Source organism: Pithys albifrons, chromosome 13 (genome assembly GCF_047495875.1).
Source record: "Pithys albifrons albifrons isolate INPA30051 chromosome 13, PitAlb_v1, whole genome shotgun sequence".
NCBI lineage: Eukaryota > Metazoa > Chordata > Aves > Passeriformes > Thamnophilidae > Pithys > Pithys albifrons.
In genome coordinates this window covers 4,396,540-4,416,232 of record NC_092470.1, presented here as the reverse complement: position 1 = coordinate 4,416,232, position 19,693 = coordinate 4,396,540, and the positions used below count along the sequence as shown (strand labels likewise).

The following is a 19,693-nucleotide window of genomic DNA, read 5'->3' as shown; positions in this document are numbered from 1 at the left end:
TGATTCCACTGCTTTCAGAAAGCACATCTGAGGTTTATTTATTGCTTCCAGATTTTGAAAGGAGAAATTACTGTTGTAACTCAGCTCAGTTGTCTTAACAGCTCTGCTAAAACCTCTCTGGTTTTCATCCCAAAATCTCACTTCAGAATAAACATGTTTCCAGTGTATTAATTCTCCAAGTATACAGAGTCCATATTCAACTTTTAGGCAGAAAAACACATTTATCAAGGAAGATGAACACAACCCAAAACTTACAGCAGGCTTCTTAAAACACAGAGTATTTGGGACCTTGAGTTACTGCATGTAACACTCCAGAACCTTTTAGCCACTGACAAAAATCCAAAGCACTACATTGAGAATTGGCACTAAAAATTGGATAATCATGACCTATGTCCAATTCTGCACTTATGGTTTTATGGGATCAAGTGAGCACAGAGGTGACAACTGACCTGGCTGTCCCAGACACGGGAATGGTGTCACAGGAGAGGGGCAGCAGCTCCCAAGGCTCTGCTGGAGCTCAGGGTGACTGAGGTTGGGTGTAACAATCAGTTCTGAGGGTCTGCAATGCCCAGCCCAGGCTGGCACAGCCAGCACAGAACGGGCACTCGGCACAGACACAAAAATCTGACCCTTCTGCCCATGTGGCTTTTGCTCTCAGAAGGCACAGACCTTAAAACAGAACACAAGAGTGGACCAAGAACACACCTGGTTGGTGAATGCAACAACTAAAACTTCTGCTTAGGAGCACTGATTGCAGCCCCAGATCACAGGGATGTAGGAACAAACCCTGAGGAAATGATGAGCACAAACCTGAAGTTTGCCAGTTTGAGTCCCAAATGAGGGGCAATGTCAGACTGAGGAGAGTCAAACAAAGTTTTTGACGAGATACCACAAGTTTAGAGGTGGTTTGCAGTCTGCCCTGTGTTGTAGGAAAATGAGATCCACAGTAGAACTTTGCATTGCAGCATTTTTAAAGTCACCAGTTTTTAGGAGTGTTGGTTTTGGTTATTGGGTTTAGATTTTTAATTTAAAAAAAACTCATTTAGATGCAATATTCTGTCATGATCATCTAAAGAGTGGAAGTGTTGGCATTTGAATTTAACGTCCCCAATCAAATACTGAATCTGTAGCTTTAAAATATTTAAATGGATTTTCAGGGAAAATGTCTCTTTAAAAAATATGACTTGGAAAAGAATGCCATTTTGGTGAGCAGAAGAGTGAGGATGGTGCCAAAATGCAGCTGTATTTTGGGACACAGCATTCAGCAGGTCGACAGGCCCAGGGGCACTGTCTGAACTCAGCTCACATCTTCACTGCCAGGTCTCTACAGCCCCGGTTTAGATATTGCAGGGATTTTATCCTAACAGCTTTGAAGTGCTCCTCATTATGTTTTTAAGCACAGACTCCACTTGTGGCACAGTATGCTTGAGAAGCAATGCTGCTGACCTGCCTGAAAATTCAGAGCAGCCCATCTCAGAGCTGTTTCTGGCTTGACTTTCACTCCAGCTGCTCTCATGAATGATTAGCACTCAAGGCTCCTACAACTGTGTGTTTCTGGCTCCTTGGACAGCACTTTGCTGGAGCAACAGATGGACAACAAGCTTTGGGAAGCAATCCTGGCCAAGAACAGCCAAGCCAAACCCTCTTTCTGGACTGGCATGTGGGAAGAACCACACTTCTGGTTGACATATTCACCACTTGGCACCTTGCCCTGAACATGCAACTGGCAAATATTTAGGAGGGGAAACTTGGCAAGAAAGCAACAGGGGACACATCAGTCTGAGGGTGTGGAGGATGACAGACCAAGTCTCGTAGTTAAAAGTACCACTGCAGGATTAAACAAGATTAAATGCAGAGTGACATTAGTGTAGCTGCAAGAAACACAGACAATAGGCAGAGGAACAAAGTTTTAGCAATGTAAAATAATCAATTCCAGAACATCCAATTCTTCTGGAATATTTCTGAGTTGCTGGAGTTGGGGCTGTGTCTCTCACAGGCTAAAAACAAGGATACAGTATCTTAAATCTGAAGAAATCTCCAAAACTGCCTAGAACTTCCCCAGTTCATCTATTCTGGCATTGTGTTCTCCCTCCTCATATCTTTGCAACTGCACAAAAATCTGTGGGAACAGAGACTGTTCTCTCATTGCAAAAGGCCCTCAGGACTTGGACCCAGAAATGAAGGCTTAAGAAATCCAGGTGGCAGAAAAGATTATTGTCACAGCAACCAGGTAGTTGGGGAAGTAAAAAGGTGGACAGTCTGTGTCTCTGAACTCTCATGCCTTCTGTCCACAGGACACACATGCCTGATGTGACTCTATTATTTCCATTAAATTCTGACACTGAAATTCTAATCACAGGGAAACCAGTAAAGAAAAAATAAAGAAAAACCAGAAGTGAAGGTTTAACTTCTTTCTTCAGTGGTTTCCAGTAGACATACAGGTATAATGTGTATAACCTTTACAACCCTGAACTGTTTGTAGCACAGGCAGCAGGGAGGACATTCAGCAAATGGGAGGGCAGAAAAAGTCATCTGATAAGGGACTGACACATTAAACAAGACTTGAGAGGAAATGCCCCTGCACAAAGGAGTGTGCACAGGATGCTGTACAAGCATCACCAAATAGGCTGGCAAAACAAATAGGGTGCCACTCACAACAAGATCAAGATAACATAAAATGCATAACATTATCAATTGTACCTGCAGGGAAAGAGCTGAGGAACTTTCCCCCTCGAGAGCTGAACTGACAGAGCAGCTGCTGCACAAAACCCTCACACAAATCAGGCTGCAGGGAAGAAAGGGACACCCAGCCACGCTCACCTGCCCAACAGTTACAATTCTGGGACAATAAAAGAGACATTCTCAAGAACTGCACAGATGGAGGGAGTTGCAAAGAGGTCCAGAGTGAAAAAATACTCCTTAGGCAATCTGGGGGGGGGTTCACTACAAGAGAGCCAAATATACTCTCACAAAAACACAGCAGTTTTATTCAAGGTCAAGAGGTGGCTTGTCATTTTCCCAGAGACTTTTTGAAGCCCAGTGTCCCTTAAGTTTTCCTTTTCAAGTTGCAGAGGAGGTTTTTTTCCCCTTAACTTCCATTTCCAGCAGCAACTGCTCCCCAACAGCTTTGCAATTCCAACCACCAGGTTGAAACAACCAAATTTCAGGACATTTTCCAAGGCCCCTCTCATTCTCCAGGGGGATTTACAAGCACTCCCAGCTATGCCACTGCTCCCAAAACCAAGCAGTTGTTTCTGCCCTGTGCTCCATTTTCACTCTTCCCTGAATGCAGCCACCCCCCTGGGCAGCACAGGGAGGGAGCCTTTCCAAGTGGCAATGCCAGCAGAGATGCCAAGGCCCTGCACAGCCCTTTGGGAACAGCAGATTTGCAACCAAAACGCTGCCTGGTGCAGAAAGGGGCTGAACACTCGTGGCAAGTGACACCAGCAAAGTGTTTTTTGAAGTTACATTCTACCCCTGTGCCATCCTTTGTGGTTGTGAAAGCCCTGCTTTAATGCAGCTCTCCAGAACAAACTTGCTCTGTAATTCCAGGGCTTTACTCCACAAGGACATTTTGCACAGCAAGAGGAGCTGGAGAATGGGAAGACATTGTCGACAACCAGAGCACGTTCCAGCCACATGGGCAAATTCCAGCTGTGACCTTCTCCCAGCACACTGCAGTGGGGTGGCACGAGCTCACACAATGCTGGAATTTAGCCCAGAGAACAAAAAAATCCATGTTTCTGTGGTTAGGAACTCTGAAATCTGAATTTCCAAACATCCCTGCTTCGAACTGAATATTCACACAACAAGAAACCTGAGACAGTTTGCAGAGAAGTTCAGTGGACAACATGATTTACTCTCCCAAGGAATTCACCTTCCCACACAAGCTGCAGATGTGAATTATATTCAAAACAGTTGGTATTCTACGATTTCTGCAACTAAAACTAAGACTTTTAGACAACACTTAAGTCAGAATGTTCATCAACAAAGTCAAACTGACAAACAAAACTAAGTTTTAAAAACAGAATCTTGGATTTGCTACTTGATTACTTACTTTAGTAAGTAATCCAAGATTACTTACTTGATACCTGCTAAAGATAACCACAAATTTTATTTCTTCTACCAAACAATCAAGCATCCTGGTATCTCAAATTTATTTCTACAGAATCTAAGATGTTAGATTAGAGCAAAGACTGACTTAAGAAGTTGTTCATTGAAAACCTGTTTGCATGGGTTGTTTTGCTGTTCATTTGGGGGAAGGGGTTTCTTTTTCTTAAATCAAATTGTGGTGGAAGTTATTATTACCAGAAAAAAAATTCTGAAAAAACAGGGTATTTTTCAACCAGTATATACAGTGTTCTTCACTCACCAGCTTAAGTCTGGATGCACCACACAAATCAAAGAATCACAGAATCGATTGGGTTGGAAAAGACCTCCGAGATCATCAAGTCCAACCCTTGGGCCAACTCCAGTCCCTTTACCAGATCATGGCACTCAGTGCCACAGCCAAGCTCAGTTGAAAAACCTCCAGGGATGGGGAATCCACCCCCTCTCTGGGCAGCCCATTCCAATGCCTGAGCACTCTCTCTGCAAAGAATTTCTTTCTGATCTTCAATTTCCCCTGGCAGAGCTTGAGCCCATCGTGCCCCCTTGTCCTATTGCTGAGTGCCTGGGAGAAGAGACCAACCCCCACCTGGCCAGAACTTCCCTTCAGGCACTTCCAGACAGTGCTGAGGTCACCTCTGAGCCTCCTCTTCTCCAGGCTAAACAACCCCAAATGTTTCTGTTCAAGCCCTCCCTCCAGTTTTAAAAAGAAAAACAACTCCTCCACACCCCAGGAAGCTTTTGTGTTTAATTATAAAGTCTGGCACCAAAAGGCACCATTGTCTGGGACCTTTTAGGATTCAAATGTGCATTGCAGAAACTGCAACAAGTCATCTCAACAACACTCTTGTGGGCTTTCTACAAAGAGAGCAGAACTGAAGAGGGTCATTCTGGACAGGTAGGAGACCAGACTCTTCCTTTGCCTTTTGGAACAAAATCCTTTGGGGTCATATTTTGCAGTTGTCTCCTGCTTTTGTTGACCATCATCATTGAGAATCAACTCAAGTCACTGCCAAAAACATTCAACATCTTGGGGCTGCTGATCATCCTGAGACCTTCCCAACACCTGGCACAGATCCCTCAGGTGTGCCCTGGCACCAGTGTCTGACCTTGCCACCCTCTCAGTGCTGTGTGCCCAGGCTCAGTTTGTTACAAGGGTCACCACTGCCCTGCTTGATGCAGCCTAAGCAGAGCCCACAGAAGTGGAACTTCCAAAATGAACAGGAGTAAGGTGGATATGAACATTTTTTAGCTCTGCTATCCAAGAGATCACTGTTTTCTTACTGTCCAAATGACAGCCTAGCTGAGTGGAGGGAAAGGTGAAACAGGATCCACACCAGGACAGCACTGACAGTTGTTAGTATGAAGAACAGGCAGAAAACCAGGAAAATCTGGGCCATAAAATACCACCTCAGTTACATGTACAGAGTTTCTGGAGAGGCAAAAGCTCTTGGAGGGCCAAGGAACTTACAGGTAATGAACCAAACCTCACTGATTCTTTCCAAGAGAAATCACAGTCATTTCAAACCACATGAACAACCAGCAAGCAAAAAAACCCCAACCAATATGGCTTTACATCAGACTCTCCATATGGTGAGATTTCCAAATCTGACACCTGTTTATTACCTCTACTTGTCCTCAGTCAGCAAAATCGAATTTTTAAATGTTGTGAGCAACATTCAGCTGTTTATCTGCATAATTTCTAGTCTAGCTGATAAATGACCTTGACTACAAATAGCTGCATTCAAAATTAATCTTTTATTGAGTCGAGATCAAGTGGAACTTACACAAATCATAAGAGGAAGCTGGCATCCTATTCCCTTCCTATTTACAGCCTCACAGAGATGACATCATTTATTATGGCAGCCCACTCTTTCTTACAGACATCTGGAACTTGGCTGGAACCATCTAGAAAAAGGTTGGACATCCAAGTCCATGTTTGGAACCAACACATCCGAGTGCACCTGCAGAGCAGAGAACTCCAGCACAGGGCAAAGCCAAAGTTCAACCACCCAAAGCCATTCCTGCTCCAGATATTCCTGTCCAGACCTCACCTGGAAAATGCAGTTTGCAAACCTGCCTCTTGCTGTGGATCCTTCCTCACTACCTGTAAAATGCTTGAAGTCAGGAGAATCCCACATGAAAACTGCTGTGGTTTAAAAAATCAAGCCAATCCAGCTCAGTCAGGCAATTTCCTTCCTTCTGGAATATACCACCAGTTCAAATGGAGAAAGTTCATATTTTAAACTTCAACAAAGAGGAGACCAAACACCAGTGTCTCTCCTTTCAGAATTTATGTACTATAAAATGCATGAAATTCAACTGCAGCCACTCAGGCTTTATTATGCCACTGCTTGTACCCCGTTCCACATTTCTCGTGGCTGGACAAACCTGAACTCCTTAATCAGCAGGTAACAATTCAAGCAATAATTAGACAGAAATCCTCATTTAACTGACACAGTGGAAGCTTCAGAACAATTTCAACCACTTCCACCATCAAATGGAGTAGATTTTTTTCCATCCTGTGTGTCCAGTGGCATTACATGACATTTTTGACAGCCTACACCTTCAACTCTGACACCTTCTACTTCAGCAAATCCATAGTTCCCATAAACCAAACATTCCCATTTAGCCTAAATCCATTTGCTTACATTAACTTCATAACACCAACTCCTATGCCCCTAAGAGTGTCTCAGGAGAGCATATGGAATAAATTAAAATTAAATGACAGCAGCACATGAAAAATAACTGTTTACATGGTATGGTTATAAAAAATATCCAAGTCCTCCTTATTTTCAAGGATTCATTTCTGAGTGCTGGGCTTGTGGGCTATGCTGTAGGGATATATTTAGCTGCTGCACTGCAGCTCCTGGCTCAGGTTACACTGTTTAAGTCTAAAAGGCAATGCATGTGTTCAAGAGAACTGCTAAGAGTAAACATGCAAGTCCTAATGGAAAGGTCACATGGACTGGGTTAAGCTTTTTCAGGGATATAAAATTTAATCATTACATGGGAGGACTTGGACATATTGTTTGTCACACTTACAATTCCTCAGTTTAGGATGGGGAGAAATTATTGCTGTCCCTATTAGTGGAGAGGAGTCTTTGCACACCAGAGACAGGAACAGGGACACCACACTCTCAGTGACTGCCAGGGCACAGCCAAGGCCTGTGGTTTCCAAGCCTTTACCCTTGAAAGAGCAACAACCCACACAAACCACAAAAGGAAGAGGAGCAGAACTGAGACTTTCTTTGTGTGCCCAAGCTGAGAAGTCTTTCCCAGCCTCACACGGAGCTCGACAGTCTCAGGTTGGTTCAGCTGCCTCATTCTCCAGGTAGAGAGGCACAACAGTGCCCTTTCCACAGCAAAGGTACAGCCTTGGAAAGGACCAGGAATGAAGGTGCCACCTGGAAGCCAAAGGGTAGAAAACAGCAGGCTGAAGGGGAAAGACACTGAGAAGAATTTGGCAGCAATTCCTCCTTCCATATAGTGCTTGTGAAAAGATTGTGGCATCAAAGGGGAATTTGATGCTAAGAAGCTTGAGAACAGGAGTGCAAACAGAGGAGGCTGAAGAACCAGAAAACCACCATTTGTGGCTTTCAAAACCAATCAATCCACCACAGAGCTACAGCTTTCCCTGCCTTATCACCAGAGCCCCTGTCCAGTCCTTTAATTCTAAACCACCCATTGCTGAGCCATTCTCAGAGCTCAGAGCTTGAACCATCTTCACTTGGATGCAGTGGGAGGAAACACAGCCCCTCACTTGGAGCTAAATGAATGTTACCAGTATCAAACAAATCCTCACCATGTTTAGTTCCTAAGAGAAAAACTGATCTGAACCACATGCATGACACCTTTAATTACCACCAAATCCAAGTAACTACAGAAAAACTACACTGGGCGTAGAAAAGAGTTTACAATATCCAAAAATGGAAAAGAGAAATAAATTACTTAGAGTAACAGAATGGACAGAGTTGTCATAGTAAGGAAACTGGACCTTTGTGAGGCTGTTCCCTCACAACCTTCTGCAGCATTCAGGCAAAAAGCCAAGTCTGCAGCCTCTGCAGGGGAAGAGGCTGCACAGGCACCTGCAGCATTAACGGAGTGAAAGCATCACATCAAGACAGAGACACCTCAAAATTTCTTCTTCCACTTCATTAACCCCAAACAAAACTCTTGTTCAAAGATGACTCAAGTAACTTCAGCAGTTAAAGAATTTTACACAAGAGCAGCAACAGCAATGAAAATGCAGGGATGGATTTTTCCCTCTGCACAAATGGAAACGTGGCTGAACTCCTGCTAAAATCAACAGAAGCTGCTCACAATAATGGGATCAAGATTCAGATGTAGCCTGACAGTGACAAATCTGTACTGACAAGTTTGCAGACATCTTTCTTTTAACCACACTCTCTGGAGGAAGAGAGAATGTCAGGAAGATCCCCAAATGGTTTGCAAGAGTCAAAGTGAACAGTTAAAAACCAAGGGGACTGCCTCTCATTGAATGTAAATGGAAGGAATGTAAATCCTAACAGGTTTCCTACCTGGTGAAGACTGGCTTAGACAGATCCCTCAGTGCTTGTAATAAAGAAAAAAAGCTGCAGACATTTCTCCCTCCTTTTCCTCATTCAGCTCAACCACAGCCAGCCATGCACCAGTGTTGGACCAACACACCTTTAGAGTTTTAATTTCACACACTGCACATCACCCCATCAGTCATTTTGAAAGCAGAGAATCAAAGTTCAAGGTGTAGAAACATTGAGAGAAGTGCTACAGTCAGTGACATTTGATTTTTACAGTCAGTGCAAAACTCACTGGCCAGAAATGGTGTATATTGGTTTCCCACAGCACTAATTCAGCACTGATATTTTTCCTATTTCTTTTTCTGACCTCTTAAATGAGCACTTGTTACCCCAGCAGGGCTGGGCAGGAGATGTAGTGGAACTTTCACCTGCTTCCCACAGTGTCCCATCTGGGCACTGATCACACAGTCACAGATTTGCAGAAGCCAAAAGCAACAACTCGTTCACCTTTGAAGAAAAATCAAGAAAATTAATCCTAAGCAAAGTGAGCTTAAGAAAAGCCAGCACTTTCCAGCTTCCTCACTGCAACAAGCTCAACACACACAGGCACCGCCAGCTGGGGAATGAGCTGCTGGATGAGACCCCTCTGCTGCTCAGCAACATCCTCCTTCAGCTCAGAGACTTCCCCCTCCCTGATTTCTCCTCTGTACAGGCCACCCCATGTGACACCTTTACCACATCACTGCTGTGCACTTTGCAGCCAGTTTTGTGCACACACCAGGGACTGACATTTCCACTGCCACTCCAGGAATGTAGGGAAGGTCACCAGAAGTGGCACAGCTCTGGAATGCCAGCAATGTTCCCCTGGGGACTGGGGCACAGTTTATATGAGTACCAGGCTGGAGCAGCGTGCCAGGTCCTCCACTCTGACACTCACAACAGTCCCAGGACACTCCACATCTAAAAGCATGAGATCAAGTACCCAGTTACTGAAGGTAACGGGCTGCCTGTGAAACAGCAGGGATAGCAAGCAACTCTTCACTGTGTTCTGGGCTTAAGGACATTCTCCAGCTTGCAGTGATGCTCATTTGCTTCTCTCCAAGCTGTAATTCAACAGGATTTGGTGCTTATTCCTCCCAGATCTTTTGATTCCACACTCCAGGAAAGTCATGACACCATCACTGTATCATCTATTTATTTTTTCCTAGTAAGCCAACACTTCTTTTACTCTTCTTGTCACCTAGAAGAGTTCCCAGTTCACAGGCAGAGTTGGAGAGGAAGGAATGTTGTTTCAGATATTCTGGCAACAGGGATAGTAACAGTATCAGAGAACAAAGACAAACAGGATGCCAAAGTACAGCCCAGGGACCAAACACCTTCTGGAACCAGCTCCTCTGCAATTAAAATTCAGTTTGTCACTTTAGAATCCTGTTCAAAATTAGAGATATCTAATCATTTAGTGAAAGCAAAATAATTCAAATTAAAAACTCATCACACAACATCTGCACATGCAACTACTTAAGAGGAAGATTTCTTTGTTTTGCATACTGGATTTTTGAGGGGGCAGCATTTTTAAATGCCTGACTGCAAAATAAAATTAAGATTCCAAGTACACAAAAGCCATCTATTCCTCCATGTACACTGAGCTTTCTTGTAAGAACCTTTTAAAAACAGATTATCCACCCAGGCAGGGAATGCATTTTTTTGATGACCAACAACATCCACAGGTGCAATGCAGAGTCTCTTCCAGGTTTAGAGTTTGAGAAGTTTCCCAAGTCCTTTTAAGGATCCAATCACAGCAGCTGTTTATGAAGTTCCCACCCAGGAAAGGAGCAGTTGCAGAAATATGGGGAAAATCCACTGCTGAGAGAGGGGCAAAGCAGCTCCTGATTCTGCTACACAGGCCAAAGTTTGCCCTGCAAGGCTGAGAGGGAACAAAAAGCACTCCCATGGCTTGGGAACCTCTCGGGTCCTGAGTACTCAACTCCACTAATATGTTCTTTATCTTACAGAAGTTCAGGCAGAGAGGTTTTTATATAATACTGAACACTCCAAGTCAAAAAAGAACAATTTTAACTGTGTTCCCAACTCTTATCTAAATAGGATCTTTCTTTAAAGGACCCTTGATGGAAGGACCCTACAAATCATTGGTGCGTGTGAGTAATTCCTTTCAACTATTTCAAATATCACACTCAATGACCTTCTGAACACTGGGAGCTGCTCTAAGCTGCCTTCTGTTGGCTGCATTTTCAGCTCCTGTGCACCTCAGATTCCAGGGAAAGAGCTATGCTGGAATGGTAATATCAACACTGACAATCTAAACCCAAATTTTTCCCTATGTATAATAATTTGGTACTATAGTTCCATTATTTGGTGGCTCTTTATACTTTTGGATTCTATTATTTCATTACCACTAAAATATTTAAGCTTTCCTTCTGTCTCCCCTCAGTTCTCAAATGCATCTTGTTCATTTATTTAACTTTGTCAAAGCAGATGCTTTGAGCTCAGTATTTCTGTACACATTTCCAAAAGATAACCAACTTCTCATCCACTGATGTATGAAAATCCCAGTTTCTGACACATCCTGAAATGAACAAGCCAAAACCTATCTATTTATTTGAAGTGTGGAAAGCACATAGCAGGAAAAAATATTGAGTAGAACAGAAGATTTAAACTGAAGTTAGCATGTAATTAAGACTTGTGATACTTTATTTTTTAAAAAAATCAAACTAGGGGCCTGTAAGAGTTAATCAACAAATATTCACAGGGAGGGAAGAAAAGAAAGAAGATACTTCCCTCCCCTCCAGTATTTTCCCAGTTTTCCAGTGTGGAACAGAAAAGATCATTGGTGTGCAAACACAGAGGGACAGCCCAACAGGAGCAGCTGGGACAGCCCTTAGGGGTGAAAATTCCACGTAAGTCTGAGTGTTTGCACTTCCAAATCAACTCACTATCAACCCCAAGGTAGAATTCAAACAATTAAATGTAATTGATACTAAGAATCAACTGCATTGACACAAGGAAGCCACACCAATGGAGACAGGAGTCGTATCTGTGGGAGAAGAAAATTAATTTTATGTACACTTGAATGTTCTTGTGCCTAAAAATGGCCTCAAACAAAATACTGGGGGAGCTAAAATACCTCACCACTCTTCATTAAAAAACATTAAAAAATCAAAACACTTATCACACAATGAAGAAACTTTAGTTTTCAGAGCAGGACAGCCAATGAAGACTTCAGCAGGTTCTTTCAAAAGGGGAGTTGCAGTTTCCCATCACATGTGAATCACATTTGACTGAAGGGTTTTCATGCTTCTGGCTCCACTCATAGTAAATTAAGGAGATGATAAAATAACCATTCTCACATCCTTGCAGCAGAAACAGTTTTTCCTGCTCAGGTTTCTCTACAACCTTCCTGTAGCATGGCAGGGGTTTGGAATACTATGTAGTGTTTGATATGACACTCCCAGTAAGGAGCACCTAAGGAATTCCTCAAAACAAACACTTTTCTTTGTCAGTGTTCTCGCCAGAACATTTATTTCGGCAACCACTCTCTTCATTTTCTGTTCCTCTGCAGAGAGCACCATTTCCTCCAGGGCAGTTGTTCAAATATCATATTCCTACTCTTATCCTTGCAACAACAAAGCAACACAAAGCAGCAAAGGCACCCAACTAGTCCCCAGGAGCTGCCGTGTCTGAAATCAGAGAGACAAAACAATACACTCAGAAACACACTGGAGATGACACACCAGAAGGGCCTTTTTGCTGCCTGCCAAAGCTGCAGCTCCAGAGGTGGCCAGAGGGGAACCAGCAGAGAACAAAGGGAACAGAACTCTGAGCATGAGATCAGTGAGGAGACCAAGTCAGCAGCTTCAGCTCCAGCACTGCAGGTCCTGAAGCCAGCTCAGACATCTGGGCAGAAATGCCACCTAACAAGAACGGCAATGCCACCTAACAAGACACTCTCTGGACATTTAGAAAGAATTCTGCTCAGACAACGTGACTTCTTTCCAAACCAAGACTGCAGCAAAATCTACTACAACCCAAATCTCCCTGTGTATTTGTCATGGACCAGTAGTAACAACTCCTGGGAATAATTCCCATGGTGGGAACACTGGAGGAAAGCACCATGGCTATACACAGTGCCCTGGCAAAGATCAGAATTCCCAGGAGAAGACTCCAGACTGACCAGTTACATCTGGTCACATTCAGTTACTTTATATTCTCTCCCCTCCTGTTGATAAAACTTTATAGGTCATACAGTCAAATACTTTTCCCTAACATTGTAAGAGTGTAAAAAAAGATACATACATTTTATTAACAGCATTTTCTCCTCTTTTTGACATCTAACATTTTAAGGGATGCTGAAGAAAAATCCAGTTTTAAGACAGCAGTGCCTAAACTTTGATTACTGATCAGCTGCCCATACTAAACACCACAGGCTAAGTGGTATAAAATAAATATCACTGGCCACTTAAAGCACACCCAGCAGCAAACTGACCAGTCCCACCTGCCTGTGAGGTGTGGAGAACTTCAATATCAGACAGTAGAATATTCCCCCATGCCATTGCACCTCCTGGTTCCTTCCTGCCAGTCTGGGATCTCAGAACACTGGAACAGGTCAGCAGAACAGTCCAGCAGCAAGGAGACTTGGGTGGTAACTCCCATCACAGCACTGTTTGGGGGGAGGTGTGAGGAGAAAAACACCTTAAATGTTGCACCTAAGCAAAGAGTGAAAGCACCAGCACATCATGGCACTGCTCTTCAGAATGACAGACCAAGGCAAAGGACAGACAGAGCCAACAGCCTGACATGTGGCAGCAAAGCAGCCCATCCCTCAGTGCCGCAGAGGGAAGTTAATAACAAAGCAGGGCAGCTCAGGTGGCAGAGCTGAGCTCAGGGAGCTGCCAGCAGCAACTGCTCTCCACACACAGAAGCTGTGAACCCACCGTGCTCCCAGGGAGGGTCACACTGCAGGAAAAGGAAACCCTTTTTTATAGAATCATAGAATGGATTGGGTTGGAAAAGACCTCCCAGATCATCACGTCCAACCCTTGGTCCAAACTCCAGTCCCTTTACCAGATCATGGCACTCAGTGCCACGGCCAAGCTCACCTTAAAAACCTCCAGGGATGGGGAATCCACCCCCTCTCTGGGCAGCCCATTCCAATGCCTGAGCACTCTCTCTGCAAAGAAGGTTTTTCTCATCTCCAACTTCAATTTCCCCTGGCAGAGCTTGAGCCCATCGTGCCCCCTTGTCCTATTGCTGAGTGCCTGGGAGAAGAGACCAACCCCCACCTGGCCAGAACTTCCCTTCAGGCAGTTCCAGACAGTGCTGAGGTCACCTCTGAGCCTCCTCTTCTCCAGGCTGAACACCCCCAGCTCCCTCAGCCTCTCCCCACAGCACTTGTGCTCCAGTCCCTTCTCCAGCCTCGTTGCTCTTCTCTGGCCCCGCTCCAGCCCCTCAATCTCTTGCCTCAACTGAGGGGCCCAGAACTGAACACAACACTCAAGGTGTGGCCTCCCCAAGGCAGAGTCCAGGGGAAGGGTCACTGCCCTGGGCCTGCTGGCCACACTAGTTTGGATCCAGGCCAGGATCCCATTGGCCTTCTTCTACACTTGTTTGTAGACAAGCCATCTTAATTGAACACAACCTGTGATGAAACTCTGTGGCAAATCAAGCACCCAGTTGTTTGTGAACCCAGTTGCTCTTTAAATGCCCAACTCATTTGTCCTCACTGAGGTCTGTGAATCTGAAGGCTGAGGCTGTCCAAAATTTACAGTATTTTGGCCAAATCATAACAGAGTACCTTTAAGAAATGCCATGTTTTACATACTTCTAAAAATTCCATTTTTTTTTCTCATGCAACTCATCCATTCAACTTTGGCACATTTGGGCTAAAACTTCTCAGAGCAAACTAAGCAAAAAAAAAAAAATGACAGAGCCAGTAAAGGAGTAAATATTGCAAGAAAAGTGCTTTTCATGAACCTCCTCTCCCTTCAAAATTCACATGACACCAGTCTAACAAATAACTTTTCTCATTTTAACACGTGTCCTTGGAGCTTTCAACATGCTCCCAGAGTTAAAAGAATTACAGTGTATAAACAGAACGTAGAAGCTGCTGACGGGGTTGCCCAGTGATGCAAACACACAATGCAGATACACAAATACACAGTGTACCTTTTACCCCTGACTGGTTTCATTACCCCCAGCCTCAGTAATGAACATGCCACACCATATTATGGTGCCAGAGGTTCCAAGGATTAGTTTACAAGTGGTTAGGTTTTCACAAAAATAAAAAACCATCCAGGAAATGAACTCATTTGTTGGTCTTTGAAACTACAGGAGCCTTCATTGCCATTCACTTTGGGACTGCCACTCATCTGTGTGATAACACTGCATTCAAAATACAACATTTTCAGAAAAACAGCAGAAATTCAGAGCATGAGCACCTGCCCTCCAATGCAGAAAGGTATCAGTGATTGTTATTCTATATCTACTGAGGGTGATGCACAAAACTTGTCAAAGTAATGTACAATATTAGCTTTTTTTTCCCTCTTTCATTAAAACACCCACTGAAATTATCAATAGCTTTTCTTCAGTTTTAATGTTTACTCTGTAAACATATACAGACAAAATTTAATTCATTTCATCTCCAGAGTGTACAGATAAAGGCAATGATAGTTGACCTTAAGGTGCAAGAAATGACTAGAGATTCAAACCAAAGCCACACTGTAATCTATTCTCAGGAAATTATTTACCTAAAGTCCTTACTGGAACCATCCTGTGCCTGCTGACACCAGACAGAACCTTATTTTCTTTCTACAGCCCAGCTGTGTGCTCAGAGAATCAGTGAATCAGAACCTCAGGCCAGCAGATGTTGGATTCTGATTCAACAATCAATGCACTGGCTGAGAACTTGTAGGACACAGCACAGCCAGCACTGTTAGTTCCTTGGGTGAATTCTTGAGGAATTTTTACAAAACTAGCTGTTCCCTGAATGGGAAACTGTGATCTCTGTGTTTTTAAGATACAGAATGCAGCATTATGCTAAAAAATTCCCCAGTGAATACTCAGAGTTGCCTTCTGCCTATGCAGTGCCCACCACGGGTCAGGCAACAGCAAGGACCTGCAGACTTTCTGCACTGAAGTATTAACAGCAGTGCTGAAAGAATATTCAGCTTCTTTTCCATGCCATCTGGGTGAATTTAAGGATGCTTCAATTTGTGCATATCCCTGCAGTGTTGAGGAAAAACTACTGCCCAGATCCAGGTTTCAAATGGTTGCAGAGTCACAGCCAGGGAACATTGCTGGTAGGGAAGCCACTCACTCCAAAATCAGTAGATTAATCTCAGGGAAGTACAGACGGAGAACACAAACCTGATTTCATTTACATGCAGTTGAGTTAATTACATTTCACACATCTTCCCAGACTGGTATTTATACAAATATTCTGATCTGCTGCTGTTTTCTTTAATAGTAAAAATAAAAAAATAGCTGATGGTGGGTAATACTTCTAAATTTCATGACATAAATTAACCCAAAATTATCCTTGTCTCAAGAGATACTTGATGCTCTGTCAAGATAATTACACCTTACTAATGGGCCCAGCACTCCACAATCCTCTTGAGCTCCAAAGAGAATGAAAGGACACCCAGATGGGGCTGAGCAGCTTCCCCCATGGATTGGAAACTATTGCTGAGCACAGAGAAAACCACAACTGTGGCTGCCTCTTCCTCTCAACAGCTGGAAGCACAACCACCACTCATAACCCACTTGTGTCAATCACAGAGAGGCTGAACCAGACAAATCTGGTTTGGGTTTGTCTGACATGCAGAAGGATTGACAAGAGCCTGTGCACAGCTCATGCTTTTCAGGCTAATTCTACCTTCTCCCAGTTCTGTTGTCTTGCTCTGGGAAATGACACAAATCTCCTACAAATGTCAAATCAATGTAACTAGCATTTTAATTAATTACCTTCCTTTTCCCTTGAAAACTGAGTTATAGTGATGTAAAAACAATGGGGTATGGCTAATCCTGCTCTCCCATGCACAGAACAGATACAGAGCTTTTTATGGGGGGTTTTCATTCAATCCATGAGAAACCATTGAATTAAGAATCATTTTGTCCCAGTGGCACCTTTTTCAAGATCAAGTATCAATCCTATGAACATTCTAAATGATCAAGGGCTTCCTCCCAACACACCAGCACTCACTGCACTGAAAAGCTGGAGGTACAGACAGTCTGACTTACAGGTGAGGTGTCAAGTGACACCAGTACCATCCTACATTTGAGCAAATATGTATGTTAATAACACAACAGATCAGCCAATGAGCCCACACTGTGTGATTAAATGGTTAGGAACAGTCAGCACTCCTAATATTAAATGAGGGTCTATTTTTACTAATGCTTTTTACAACAGACTGATAAAAACATGTTGAAAAGTTGCCTTAAAGAAAGAACATCCCCCAAAACATTCCTAAGTTACTTTACCATGTATTTCAAGTGCTTCACTTCCATAACAGCCACAGTACAAGAACCACAGCCCTAAAAGAGAAAGCCTAATGAACAAAGAAAAATTGTTCTCCTTTCAAGCTACCATATACACAAGTTTTATTTTCCTCACATTTCAGTACTGTTTCACCATTAACAGCATTGTGATTCAACAGAGCCCCAAACAATGCACAAGGCACAAAAAACAGCACATGGGCACTGTTTCAATACCTCTTAGGGCATCTCTAAGTCCACTAATTTAAAAAAAAAATTAAAAATCCTTTGTACCACAGCAGCTTTACCTGCCCCTGAGCTCGAGGGCAGAGTCTGGGAATGTGACTGTATTTGCTGCTGCAAGTCCAAGTGCACTGCAAGGAATGGTTCAACCAAAATAGAAAGCCATGAATGGGGCTTGGCAGCAGGGGAATCCCCTTCCTTTTTATTGCTATTTATAACTGAAGGCAAGTCAGGTCATTGCCAATTGAACACCCAGTTCTTAAAGCAGCTTCTCCTGCAGGGAAGGGAAAAATGGAAAGGTATAAATATTCCAAACACAACATTCTGAGGAAGTGATTGGGAAGCTTCATCAGCCAGCAAGACACACCTTGATTATTCCTTCAACACAATTTAATCAAAGTCAGCATTCAGTGTTCTGTGTGTAACTCACTTCAATGGCAAACACAATGAACTTGGAAGTACCTGGCAGTGAAATGAGGAGTAAATAAGGAAAACTAATATTAGCTTGGCTTTCAGGCAAAGGAAAGAAGAGATTCTGAAAATCTGGTTTGGCTGCAAGTGCAGACTTCAATCTTTCAAAAAAAGTCTTTCAAATGGAATCTCCATCCTCTAGTTCAACCCAAAGAGAGTGTGCAAGATGAAATACATCATTATTTGCTTCTCACAACAAAAATACCAAAGTACACCCTTGATTTGGACTTCTCTCCCACTGTCAGGCAGAATCTATCCCAACACTGCCTAACCAGCTGAAATTTAAAATAATGAACATAAGAATGTTTTTAATTTTGAAGGCTGAGGAGAGGAACACTACAAGGCAACTCAGCCTTCTGTCAATACATTACCCAGCTATTTTTCTGCCCCTTCCACATCAAGCAGAGAGATACTGCACTACAGTCCATTTATGCTACTAAGATAAAACTGAAAGGTGGTCAGCAGTGCAGTTAATCCCATCAGGAACTTGTTTTGTAGATGGTTCTGCACACAAGAGACTGTGAAACAGTTTGTTGCACTGTTGGAAGGGTCAGGAATTCTTCACAAGCACAACAATCAGAGGAGAGTTCTGCCTTGTCTTTGGTCACCTGAAGCAGGAAACGGTTTTTGGAACAGTGTTTATCAGAATGCTTGATACAGAACACTCATCAGAACTCTGTGCTTGAAAGTTGGCACAAAAAGCTTCACTCCTTCTCATAAGAGGCTATCACAAACTCTTCCCAACAACAAATCAATAGAACTTCACTTGAAGAGAAACCAAAGGGTTTCCAGAGGAAAATAGGCACGAAATTATACTGTTGATGAGATTCTTGTTAAAACACAGCTCAAAACACAGATTAAGGGACCATGCAGATTTACACTAGCTGAATTAATATCATTGTGTGTGGAGTTAACATGCCCCAAGTCTTTCAAAAAAAAGTCTTTTTGAGAAAAAGATGCCAAGTCACAGCCATTCACCCACCAGCAGCATCTCCAGCTTCCCTTCCTTCCATGATGAGCATTTCTTACAAAGACTTGGAATGAGGTATTTGTTGCCAGACATATCCCACACTTCAAGACAAGGGCTGCCTTAGTGTGAGCACCAGGCAACTGGAAAAGATATTCCTTATTGTGCTGGTTTAAAGGTGAACCAGCAGGGGAAATGAACTCACCACGAGAGAGATTATAAGTCAGAGCTAAAATTTAATAATAATATTACAATAACAACACTGACACACAAGGGAAAATGCTTTCAACTCACAAAACCCCAGCAGTATAACCCAGTGTCCTGGGGCACAAACCCAAGGGGGTTTGTTTGCCCTTGTGCTGAGACCCCTGTGGCTCCCCCCAGTCCAGAGCAAAAGGAAATGAAAAACCTGTTGGTGCAGGCGAGGGCTGTGGTCTGGGCGGGAGCGGGGATCTCCTCCTGTCGAGGTCCTGCTGCTGCTCTGGATCCGACCAGAGGTTCCCAAGGTCTTCTTACCCACCACTTATGTACCCTCAGGGAGCACTCAGTCCCTCCCCCTGGGCGGGGACTCACACAATGGGTGATTAACTCTGGGAGCCAGGGGGTGTTGAGCTGTTGATGGCCCATTAGCAGCTCCGCCCCCTCAGGCTGGGTGTGAAGGTGATAATGGCTCCCTGGGCAGCTGCTGCCAATGGCCCATTGTCCTTGGGGAATGAATAGAGGGGGTAGAATACACAGCTTTGATCACCCCCACACAGGGTTAGCTGGTCCCTCCTGCTGAACTAGGACACTTATTAAGAGCAGCTAAGGAGAAACCAAGAAAAACAGTGTCTGTCCTGTGATCTGACAACCCTCCCAACAAACATCTGCTTCTTACAGAGGCCAAGTGGTACCTGGG

The 19,693-nt window shown here is 43.6% G+C and overlaps 1 protein-coding gene across 3 annotated transcripts in view; it reads right to left on the bottom strand.

The window, feature by feature from the left end:
* The window catches only part of TLN2 (talin 2), a 164,806-nt gene that overhangs the window by 130,991 nt on the left and 14,122 nt on the right, over positions 1–19,693 (bottom strand). Inside the window, exon 1 of one of the 3 annotated variants that reach the window (XM_071568139.1) lies at positions 17,121–17,150. The exons of the other annotated variants lie outside the window; for them this stretch is intronic. The gene's annotated coding sequence lies outside the window, so the exon portion shown is untranslated. Of the gene's footprint in view, positions 1–17,120; positions 17,151–19,693 lie in introns of those variants that run through there. 3 annotated transcript variants of the gene reach the window in all.